Genomic DNA, 11,548 nt, shown 5'->3' on the forward strand with positions numbered 1-11,548 from the left:
GCCCAGGTGGGCGTGGCCTTTGGCGGCTCCCCCGCCTCGGCGTCATTGCGGCATCGCTTCTCGGCCTTTTGGCTAAGATCAAGTGTAGTATCTGTTCTTATCAGTTTAATATCTGATACGTGCCCTACCCGGGCACCATATATTAAATTGATTTTTGGAACTGGGAGATGGAATAGGGGCTTGCTCCGTCCACTCCACGCATCGACCCGGTATTGCAGTACTTCTGGGAACGGTGCACCCCCTTTAAAGTGTTCAATGAGAGAAATGTTTTAGTCTTGTGTTACAGCAGATGTTCATGGAAGTAGTGTATATTGCTGTGTATGGCTGTCGTAGGTGATCATATCCAATACTGGTAACGGTGGTGTGAAAATAACAAATTCAAAAATAAATAAATAAATAAATAAACTCTGTTCTTATCAGTTTCATATCTGATTCGTCCACTATCCGGGGACTGCGTATTAAATCGATCTTTGGCTCATGGAGCCGGTTCCGGAGCATGAAAAAAAGAAAAGAAGAAAAAAAAGAAGCCCGTCACTGCACATTTTTGATGTCTCTCTTATCTCTTGGAGTCCTTTGCTAACGAGCTGATGAGTTGAATCAGGTGTGTGTTCGATTGTCCGACCGTTGGTGAGGATTGCGAAGAGGGACAGGGTGCCTCTGACTGGAGGCCCGGGAATTCATACTTACCTGGCAGGGGAGACACCATGATCAGGGAGGTGGTTCACCCAGGGCGAGGCTCGGCCATTGCACTCCGGTTGTGCGAATTCCCCAAATGTGGGAATCTCGACTGCATAATTTATGGTAGTGGGGGACTGCGTTCGCGCTCTCCCCTGGACACACACACTGGTTAAAAGAGCAGATTGTTAAAGCTCCAATCATTTTTCCTTCTTCTCCTGATGGTTGATGAAACCTTGGAAGTCCAGAGAACCGAACTGCAGTGGTTGATTGAGAGATAGAAAACAACCTGGGAGGCTTGTTTTTTTTTTCTTCTTTTTTTTTCATTCTTCACATAATCTCCAATATTTAACGAACGCTTTGATTGACAGCAGTGGTCCAAAGTTGTTCAGAATGAGGAGTTCTATCATGTGGTATGAATACCTTGTGCACGTGTGAAAAATCACGTGATACACAGTCGTCTATGGCCGTATTCAAGTTGTTGTTTTTTTCTGTTTACAGCGCCACCAAGTGGCCAGTCGCCACATCCCTTTTCACGTGACCACAGGCTGAGCCCGTACACAGGTGTACCCACTTGGGTGTAATTGTCTCTTTGCCGTCGGAGAGTTATAGCCTTTCAAGTAAAGCCCGCCTCGCCCACCGCCAACGTCTTGGCGTCCCGTCGCCAACGTGAATCGAAATTCCGACTTTTTTCCCGGTCACTGTCGGCAGTCAGACTCCAGAGAATCTTTCGGCACCGCTTTGGGTCAGATTGGGCAAACGACCCAGGACTACTGTGCAAAAGTAGGTTTTTCGGAAAATCCCAAATACCCGAAAATCTCGCCAGCGCGACCATCCGATCCGAGGCGTGCGTCTCGTTCGGCCCGAGCCAAGGATTCCGGTGATGTAAGACACTTGGGTCTGCGACGGACGGTTTAGGAGTTACGAGCCATTCCGTGCTTTTGAACGATGATGATCCAAAATCCCAGGTTGCACTCCAAAGTGTCGTGTTGTGCACTCCGTTGTGATCCGTTTTCGGTGAGCTTGTTTGTTGGCGACCTTAGGCCCTCTCGCCGCGGCCCAGGTGGGCGTGGCCTTTGGCGGCTCCCCCGCCTCGGCGTCATTGCGGCATCGCTTCTCGGCCTTTTGGCTAAGATCAAGTGTAGTATCTGTTCTTATCAGTTTAATATCTGATACGTGCCCTACCCGGGCACCATATATTAAATTGATTTTTGGAACTGGGAGATGGAATAGGGGCTTGCTCCGTCCACTCCACGCATCGACCCGGTATTGCAGTACTTCTGGGAACGGTGCACCCCCTTTAAAGTGTTCAATGAGAGAAATGTTTTAGTCTTGTGTTACAGCAGATGTTCATGGAAGTAGTGTATATTGCTGTGTATGGCTGTCGTAGGTGATCATATCCAATACTGGTAACGGTGGTGTGAAAATAACAAATTCAAAAATAAATAAATAAATAAATAAACTCTGTTCTTATCAGTTTCATATCTGATTCGTCCACTATCCGGGGACTGCGTATTAAATCGATCTTTGGCTCATGGAGCCGGTTCCGGAGCATGAAAAAAAGAAAAGAAGAAAAAAAAGAAGCCCGTCACTGCACATTTTTGATGTCTCTCTTATCTCTTGGAGTCCTTTGCTAACGAGCTGATGAGTTGAATCAGGTGTGTGTTCGATTGTCCGACCGTTGGTGAGGATTGCGAAGAGGGACAGGGTGCCTCTGACTGGAGGCCCGGGAATTCATACTTACCTGGCAGGGGAGACACCATGATCAGGGAGGTGGTTCACCCAGGGCGAGGCTCGGCCATTGCACTCCGGTTGTGCGAATTCCCCAAATGTGGGAATCTCGACTGCATAATTTATGGTAGTGGGGGACTGCGTTCGCGCTCTCCCCTGGACACACACACTGGTTAAAAGAGCAGATTGTTAAAGCTCCAATCATTTTTCCTTCTTCTCCTGATGGTTGATGAAACCTTGGAAGTCCAGAGAACCGAACTGCAGTGGTTGATTGAGAGATAGAAAACAACCTGGGAGGCTTGTTTTTTTTTTCTTCTTTTTTTTTCATTCTTCACATAATCTCCAATATTTAACGAACGCTTTGATTGACAGCAGTGGTCCAAAGTTGTTCAGAATGAGGAGTTCTATCATGTGGTATGAATACCTTGTGCACGTGTGAAAAATCACGTGATACACAGTCGTCTATGGCCGTATTCAAGTTGTTGTTTTTTTCTGTTTACAGCGCCACCAAGTGGCCAGTCGCCACATCCCTTTTCACGTGACCACAGGCTGAGCCCGTACACAGGTGTACCCACTTGGGTGTAATTGTCTCTTTGCCGTCGGAGAGTTATAGCCTTTCAAGTAAAGCCCGCCTCGCCCACCGCCAACGTCTTGGCGTCCCGTCGCCAACGTGAATCGAAATTCCGACTTTTTTCCCGGTCACTGTCGGCAGTCAGACTCCAGAGAATCTTTCGGCACCGCTTTGGGTCAGATTGGGCAAACGACCCAGGACTACTGTGCAAAAGTAGGTTTTTCGGAAAATCCCAAATACCCGAAAATCTCGCCAGCGCGACCATCCGATCCGAGGCGTGCGTCTCGTTCGGCCCGAGCCAAGGATTCCGGTGATGTAAGACACTTGGGTCTGCGACGGACGGTTTAGGAGTTACGAGCCATTCCGTGCTTTTGAACGATGATGATCCAAAATCCCAGGTTGCACTCCAAAGTGTCGTGTTGTGCACTCCGTTGTGATCCGTTTTCGGTGAGCTTGTTTGTTGGCGACCTTAGGCCCTCTCGCCGCGGCCCAGGTGGGCGTGGCCTTTGGCGGCTCCCCCGCCTCGGCGTCATTGCGGCATCGCTTCTCGGCCTTTTGGCTAAGATCACGTGGTCTGGTCAGAAGTTTGGGACAGCGATCGCCTCTTGTGGGACCTTTTGGTTTCGTGTGTGGCTTGTCACACGGGACCTACATCCTTCAGGAGGTACATTGACAAGCGGCTTTTAAGTGACGACTCGTTTCTGCGAGGAATCTTGTTTTAAGGTAAGCAGGTTTTAATTTATTTATTGTATATTTATTGTTGAGTTTTAGCCGCAGCAGGCTGGTGGTGCCTCCAACATGTCGGCTGCTCGTGCCGGCGTGAGGAGGCACCACAGCGTGCGTTTTAAATTCAAAGCAAAAGAGGATGGCACTCTCCTGGCCATGTCCAGATTGGACTTTTCTAGGAAGTGCATCCAACAGATTCTTGGTTTTAAAGTTGTGGACATAAACTGCCTGTTGACTCTGCCCCTGAATCATGGTTTTGATGTAAGCTTTGCTTCGGCTTCCTTGCTAAGTACTTTTTGGACTCGGTTTGAAATGTGTAAAGCCAATTTCTCCATGTTCACTGTGGAAAAACTGACTGATAATTCACTGAAGGTTGTGATTGTCAGGATGTTTAATGAAACAGTAAGTGGAGATGACATTGCTGTATGGTTGGCAAGATATTGCTCTATTCGTGGACAACCAGTCAAGGTTTTAGATGAAGACGGTATCTGGAGCTGTGCGTGGAGAGTGCCCATAAAACAATGGGCAGATCCCAACAGCTACCATGGCCTGAGTCAAATACCTTCAATGATTGTGTTGGGAGAGAATAGAGGCTACATCCATTACCAAGGGATGCCCAAGCTATGCCGCAAGTGTGGTCAACTTGGACATCTCGCCGAGGCATGCCAAGAAGTAGTGTGTAGGAAGTGCAGAGAAATTGGGCACATTTTTGAAGAGTGCCAAAATGGCAGAAAGTGCAACCTCTGTGGAGAATCATCCCATCTCTACAGAGACTGCCCTAAAAGTTTTGCCAACAAGTTAAAAAGCAACAAAATGGCCGCCCCACCCAAAGAACAAACAATTGAGGAGGCGGGCCCTGAGGTTTTGGCGGGAAATTCAAACCCCCAGCCAGCCTCAGGGATTGGACAGGAAGGAGGAAGTGGGGCGGCCACAGGGGCGGAGTCAATTCTGGCAGTTGGTGAGGGGGAGGAAGCCAATCCTCAAAATGAAAAAGAAGACAGTATGGAGGATGTAGAGGAGGAAATGGCTTCCTCCCTAGTAACCGTGTCTGAGGTTAGTGTGTCCACTAGTGGGAGTGAAACAGACTGTTCGCTCCCTAATGCTCAAGTGCAGAAAAGAACTGCGAGATCTCCTCTGGTTCAAACAGAGGAGAAAAAGCTGCGGGTAGCGCATCGGCTAGATAGTTCCCCCATGGAAGATCTAGACCGTATGTGGCCCGCAGAATCTCCAAATGAAGTCTCTTTTCTGCATTTCAAGCTAAGAACATCGTCGCCAAAGGAGTCGCAAGAGGTCCTCTCTGCGAGCCCTGAGGCGTCAAGCACTTTCCCCCTTGATCCCAGGTTCTCTGGGCAAAAGGAAAGGCAAGTGCAACAAGATGTAACATGATTTTAATTATATCTCTGTAGTCCCATGGTTTTCTTTTAAATGTCTCACACCTTTTTAACCATACTGCTCATGGCTCTCACTATCTCCACAATCAATGTGAGAAGTGTGAAGAGTAATATACGAGCACAGAGCGTGTTATCCCTTTTAAAATCTTTTAAGTCAGATGTGTTTTTACTGCAAGAATGTGGTCTGCCTTTTTTAACAAATTACAGGAAGTGGGAGGAGATTTGGACCCCAGGACCTTCCATCTGGTGTGGGTCCAATTTTAACAAAAATGACGGTGTTGCTATTTTAATTAAAAATCCCAATGTTTTGGTGAAGGGCAGCACTGTGGTGAGGGATGGGCGGGCAATTTTAGCTAATCTGACTTTTTTAGGTAAGGATTTTAACATTTTAAATGTGTATGGTTTTACAGGAAAAAACAACAGGTATGAGCTTTTGGAAGACCTGCAGCCCCACATGCTAGGTAGGGCTCCCCTAGTGGTAGCAGGGGATTTTAATTGTGTTTTATTAAGAAAGGACAGAAAGAGGGTAGGAGAGGATTTTAAGGTCGACAAGACATCGGTTTTATTGCAAAATATAGTCAAAGATTTTAAGTTAGTTGACTGCTTTAAAACAATGCATCAAAGAGAGGAGGGCTTCACCTGGTTCAGTGGTGACGGTGCCAGAGCCTCTCGAATTGACTATGTTTTTACAAGGGACTGCCCGCCGACCGATGCTACATTGACCCCCCTCTTCTTCTCTGATCACATGATGCTGTCCTGCACTCTTTCACTACCCACAGGTGTGACTGTAGGGGGAGGGCTGTGGAAGCTGAACTGCTCCCTATTAGAGGATGAGGAAGTGGTCAAAGAGTATAGGGAGCAGTTCAGCCAATGGCAGACCCTCCAGGACTTTTACGACTCACGTGCACAGTGGTGGGAGATGGTGAAACAAAAGACAGGACGGTTTTTTAAACAAATTGGAAAAGATAAAAAGAACAAAGAAAAAAGACGCATGATGGGGCTGCAAAAAAGACTGCAGAGATATTTTAACCTTTTAAACAGTGGATTGGATTTTACAGAAGAAATAAAAGAAGTAAAGAAAGAAATGTCAGATTTGTCCGAAACTAAGAGTAAAGGTGTCATTTTAAGATGTAAGGAGAGAGAAATAGAAGAAGGGGAAAAGTGTACTAGATATTTTTTTAAAAAGACAATAACACGGGGAGGGTCAATTAATACTTTAAAAACTTTTACAGGTGGGGAGGTAAATACAACAGATCTGATTTTAGGGGAAATTGAAAGTTTTTACAATAATTTATACAGCACTAAAGAGGTACACAATGGCATCTTAGAGGAAGTTTTAGGATTTTTAGATAAAAAGGTAAAGAGTCCAGATGTGCTTTTATCCCAAGATTTTACTCTTTTAGAAATGCACAAAGCTTTAAAAGGTTTTAAAAAGGGGAAGTCCCCAGGTATGGATGGACTCCCCTTTGAGTTTTATCTGACTTTCTGGGACATTTTAGCACACGACTTATTGACAGTTTTTAAAGAATTTGAGACTCTTGACAGACTTCCGGACAGCTTTAGAGTAGGGATAGTCACTTTACTACACAAAAAAGGAGACAAGACTGACTTGAGAAACTGGCGACCAATCACCCTTTTAAATTATGATTGCAAACTTTTTAGTAAGATTTTAGCTACACGTATGTCGACTGTTTTAGAGGACGTAATCCACCTGGATCAAGCATGTGCTGTGCCCGGCAGGAAGATCACGGACAGCCTGGTACTGATCAGAGACGCCATCTGTTATGCGAGAGACAGAAACATTCGGCTAGTAGTCCTAAATTTAGATTTCGAAAAAGCCTTTGACCGCGTCTCGCACCAGTACCTGCTTCAGGTACTGGGAAAAATGGGGTTTCCTGGGAGGTTTATAGCCTGGGTGGGATTGCTGTACAACGATCTGTCTAGCAGTATTTTGGTTAATGGGCATTTATCCAAAGCTGTAAAACTCTACAGCGGCGTCCGTCAGGGGTGTCCTTTATCTCCCCTTCTGTATGTGGCTTGTATTGAGCCACTGGCACAAATCTTGAGAAGGGATAAATGGATTAAAGGACTAGACATCCCAGGAACTGGTGGACTGACGGCGACCTGTGTTTTATATATGGATGACGTGACCCTTTTAGCGACTGACCTTGTATCAGTACGAAGAGCAATGGACTTGACTGACTGGTACGGTCGGGCCTCGGGCGCCAAGCTCAATAGGAGCAAGTCCGAGGCCCAGCTCTTCGGGCCGTGGGGTGACGTGGACACAGGTGGACTTGATTTGAATTTTAAAGACAATAACATGAAAATTTTAGGAGTCAAATTTGACAAAGAGGGTGGAGGACAGGGAAACTGGACTGACATGTTAGGGAAAGTCAGGCAAAGACTGGGGTTTTGGGGACTAAGACAATTGACGTTAGAAGGCAAGATTTTAATTTTTAAATCCGTGATTTTACCACTGATTTTACTTGTCTGTTCTGTTTTTAGTCCCCCAAGACGATTCCTGGCCAACCTGGAGAGGGCGGTATTTTATTTCCTGTGGGGGTCCAAGTGGGAACGACTAAAGAGGGAGGTCGTCAAAAAGAAAAAAGAGAATGGCGGGAAAGGCCTCCCAGACCCCCACCTGTTTTTAGGCAGCCGCTTTGCCGCCCTCCACATCCAATACGCCCTGACCCCATCCAGAGAACACAAGACAGCAGCCATGACCCGATTCTGGATGGGGTCTTACGTAAGAACTTTGAAAATTTTACCCATTGATCTTAAATGTCCAGTGTCTTTTAACTTGCCTAAAGAATACAGTTTTATAAAGAAATTTTTAAAAAAGTACCTTTTAGAGACCAATGATGCCACCATTTTAACTAACCACAAGTCTCTTATCTCTCTTGTGCAGGATCGGGAATCGGTGAGTCCGGTTCCAGGCCTCACACTAGGTGAGGCCAAAGATGTTTGGAGGAACGCAGCCCACCCAGCTCTCCAGAACAGGCATAAGGACTTATCGTGGATGGTGGCTCATGAGATCCTCCCGGTCAGGGCGGTCATGCACTCCAGAGGCATGGCCAAAAACTCCATCTGCCCACGGTCCGGATGTGGTTCCCCGGAGACCGTCTACCATCTGCTCTGGGAGTGCGGTGCTGCGCGGGACCTGTGGGCCAGGACCAGCCCCCTGGTTTTCCCGTGCCTGCCAGCGGGTAGTGTCCAGATGGAATACAAGCTCGCCATCCTGGGGGTGGGTCAGGGCTTGAAGGACCTCACATCAAAACAATTTACCTCGCTCTGGCTCACCCTCAACCATATCAAGGATGCCATCTGGACCACCAGAAACCTGCTGGTGGGGAAACGCGTTACGGTGCCCCTCCACGCGTGCGAGCAACTTATAAGATCAACGCTGCAGGAGGCGCCGGACGTCGTCATTCGGATGGGGGGGCTGGGGTCGCATGGAAAGGTCCCGGCCACCACCGTACCTGGCCGCCCGTAGATGCACCCTCACCACACCGGCTACGGGAACAGCGGGCCAGCGGGCCGGAGGGAGGGGATCTCCGCTGGGCACCGGAAGCGGGAGGTCCGGAGCCTGTTCTGGAGACCTGGAGTGAATGGACAATCTTGATAGGGACTCACCCGCGATCCTGTACAAGAGATGATGTTTTAGTTGGCATGTTTTATTGTTTTACATCATTTATTGCTATTTATTTTCATTCATTTTACCTTCTTTTAAACCAACATTTTACACACATGGACTTTCACACGACACACCACCCAATACTGATTTTTAACCCTTAATTGTGTCATTTTTGTTTTATAAGACATGTGTAATTTTTAAAAGAAAAATGAGGAAATGTAAAGAATGAAAATGTGTCAATAAACTTTTTTCGAAAGAAAAATCTGTTCTTATCAGTTTAATATCTGATACGTGCCCTACCCGGGCACCATATATTAAATTGATTTTTGGAACTGGGAGATGGAATAGGGGCTTGCTCCGTCCACTCCACGCATCGACCCGGTATTGCAGTACTTCTGGGAATGGTGCACCCCCTTTAAAGTGTTCAATGAGAGAAGTGTTTTAGTCTTGTGTGACAGCAGATGTTCATGGAACATGGTAGTGTATATTGCTGTGTATGGCTGTCGTAGGTGATCATATCCAATACTGGTAACGGTGGTGTGAAAATAACAAATTCAAAAATAAATAAATAAATAAATAAACTCTGTTCTTATCAGTTTCATATCTGATTCGTCCACTATCCGGGGACTGCGTATTAAATCGATCTTTGGTTCATGGAGCCGGTTCCGGAGCATGAAAAAAAGAAAAGAAGAAAAAAAAGAAGCCCGTCACTGCACATTTTTGATGTCTCTCTTATCTCTTGGAGTCTTTTGCTAACGAGCTGATGAGTTGAATCAGGTGTGTGTTCGATTGTCCGACCGTTGGTGAGGATTGCGAAGAGGGACAGGGTGCCTCTGACTGGAGGCCCGGGAATTCATACTTACCTGGCAGGGGAGACACCATGATCAGGGAGGTGGTTCACCCAGGGCGAGGCTCGGCCATTGCACTCCGGTTGTGCTGACCCCTGCGAATTCCCCAAATGTGGGAATCTCGACTGCATAATTTATGGTAGTGGGGGACTGCGTTCGCGCTCTCCCCTGGACACACACACTGGTTAAAAGAGCAGATTGTTAAAGCTCCAATCATTTTTCCTTCTTCTCCTGATGGTTGATGAAACCTTGGAAGTCCAGAGAACCGAACTGCAGTGGTTGATTGAGAGATAGAAAACAACCTGGGAGGCTTGTTTTTTTTTTCTTCTTTTTTTTTCATTCTTCACATAATCTCCAATATTTAACGAACGCTTTGATTGACAGCAGTGGTCCAAAGTTGTTCAGAATGAGGAGTTCTATCATGTGGTATGAATACCTTGTGCACGTGTGAAAAATCACGTGATACACAGTCGTCTATGGCCGTATTCAAGTTGTTGTTTTTTTCTGTTTACAGCGCCACCAAGTGGCCAGTCGCCACATCCCTTTTCACGTGACCACAGGCTGAGCCCGTACACAGGTGTACCCACTTGGGTGTAATTGTCTCTTTGCCGTCGGAGAGTTATAGCCTTTCAAGTAAAGCCCGCCTCGCCCACCGCCAACGTCTTGGCGTCCCGTCGCCAACGTGAATCGAAATTCCGACTTTTTTCCCGGTCACTGTCGGCAGTCAGACTCCAGAGAATCTTTCGGCACCGCTTTGGGTCAGATTGGGCAAACGACCCAGGACTACTGTGCAAAAGTAGGTTTTTCGGAAAATCCCAAATACCCGAAAATCTCGCCAGCGCGACCATCCGATCCGAGGCGTGCGTCTCGTTCGGCCCGAGCCAAGGATTCCGGTGATGTAAGACACTTGGGTCTGCGACGGACGGTTTAGGAGTTACGAGCCATTCCGTGCTTTTGAACGATGATGATCCAAAATCCCAGGTTGCACTCCAAAGTGTCGTGTTGTGCACTCCGTTGTGATCCGTTTTCGGTGAGCTTGTTTGTTGGCGACCTTAGGCCCTCTCGCCGCGGCCCAGGTGGGCGTGGCCTTTGGCGGCTCCCCCGCCTCGGCGTCATTGCGGCATCGCTTCTCGGCCTTTTGGCTAAGATCAAGTGTAGTATCTGTTCTTATCAGTTTAATATCTGATACGTGCCCTACCCGGGCACCATATATTAAATTGATTTTTGGAACTGGGAGATGGAATAGGGGCTTGCTCCGTCCACTCCACGCATCGACCCGGTATTGCAGTACTTCTGGGAACGGTGCACCCCCTTTAAAGTGTTCAATGAGAGAAATGTTTTAGTCTTGTGTTACAGCAGATGTTCATGGAAGTAGTGTATATTGCTGTGTATGGCTGTCGTAGGTGATCATATCCAATACTGGTAACGGTGGTGTGAAAATAACAAATTCAAAAATAAATAAATAAATAAATAAACTCTGTTCTTATCAGTTTCATATCTGATTCGTCCACTATCCGGGGACTGCGTATTAAATCGATCTTTGGCTCATGGAGCCGGTTCCGGAGCATGAAAAAAAGAAAAGAAGAAAAAAAAGAAGCCCGTCACTGCACATTTTTGATGTCTCTCTTATCTCTTGGAGTCTTTTGCTAACGAGCTGATGAGTTGAATCAGGTGTGTGTTCGATTGTCCGACCGTTGGTGAGGATTGCGAAGAGGGACAGGGTGCCTCTGACTGGAGGCCCGGGAATTCATACTTACCTGGCAGGGGAGACACCATGATCAGGGAGGTGGTTCACCCAGGGCGAGGCTCGGCCATTGCACTCCGGTTGTGCGAATTCCCCAAATGTGGGAATCTCGACTGCATAATTTATGGTAGTGGGGGACTGCGTTCGCGCTCTCCCCTGGACACACACACTGGTTAAAAGAGCAGATTGTTAAAGCTCCAATCATTTTTCCTTCTTCTCCTGATGGTT

The sequence above is a fragment of the Leuciscus leuciscus genome (assembly GCF_965113295.1).
Source record: "Leuciscus leuciscus genome assembly, chromosome: 18".
NCBI classification, from domain to species: Eukaryota; Metazoa; Chordata; class Actinopteri; order Cypriniformes; family Leuciscidae; genus Leuciscus; species Leuciscus leuciscus.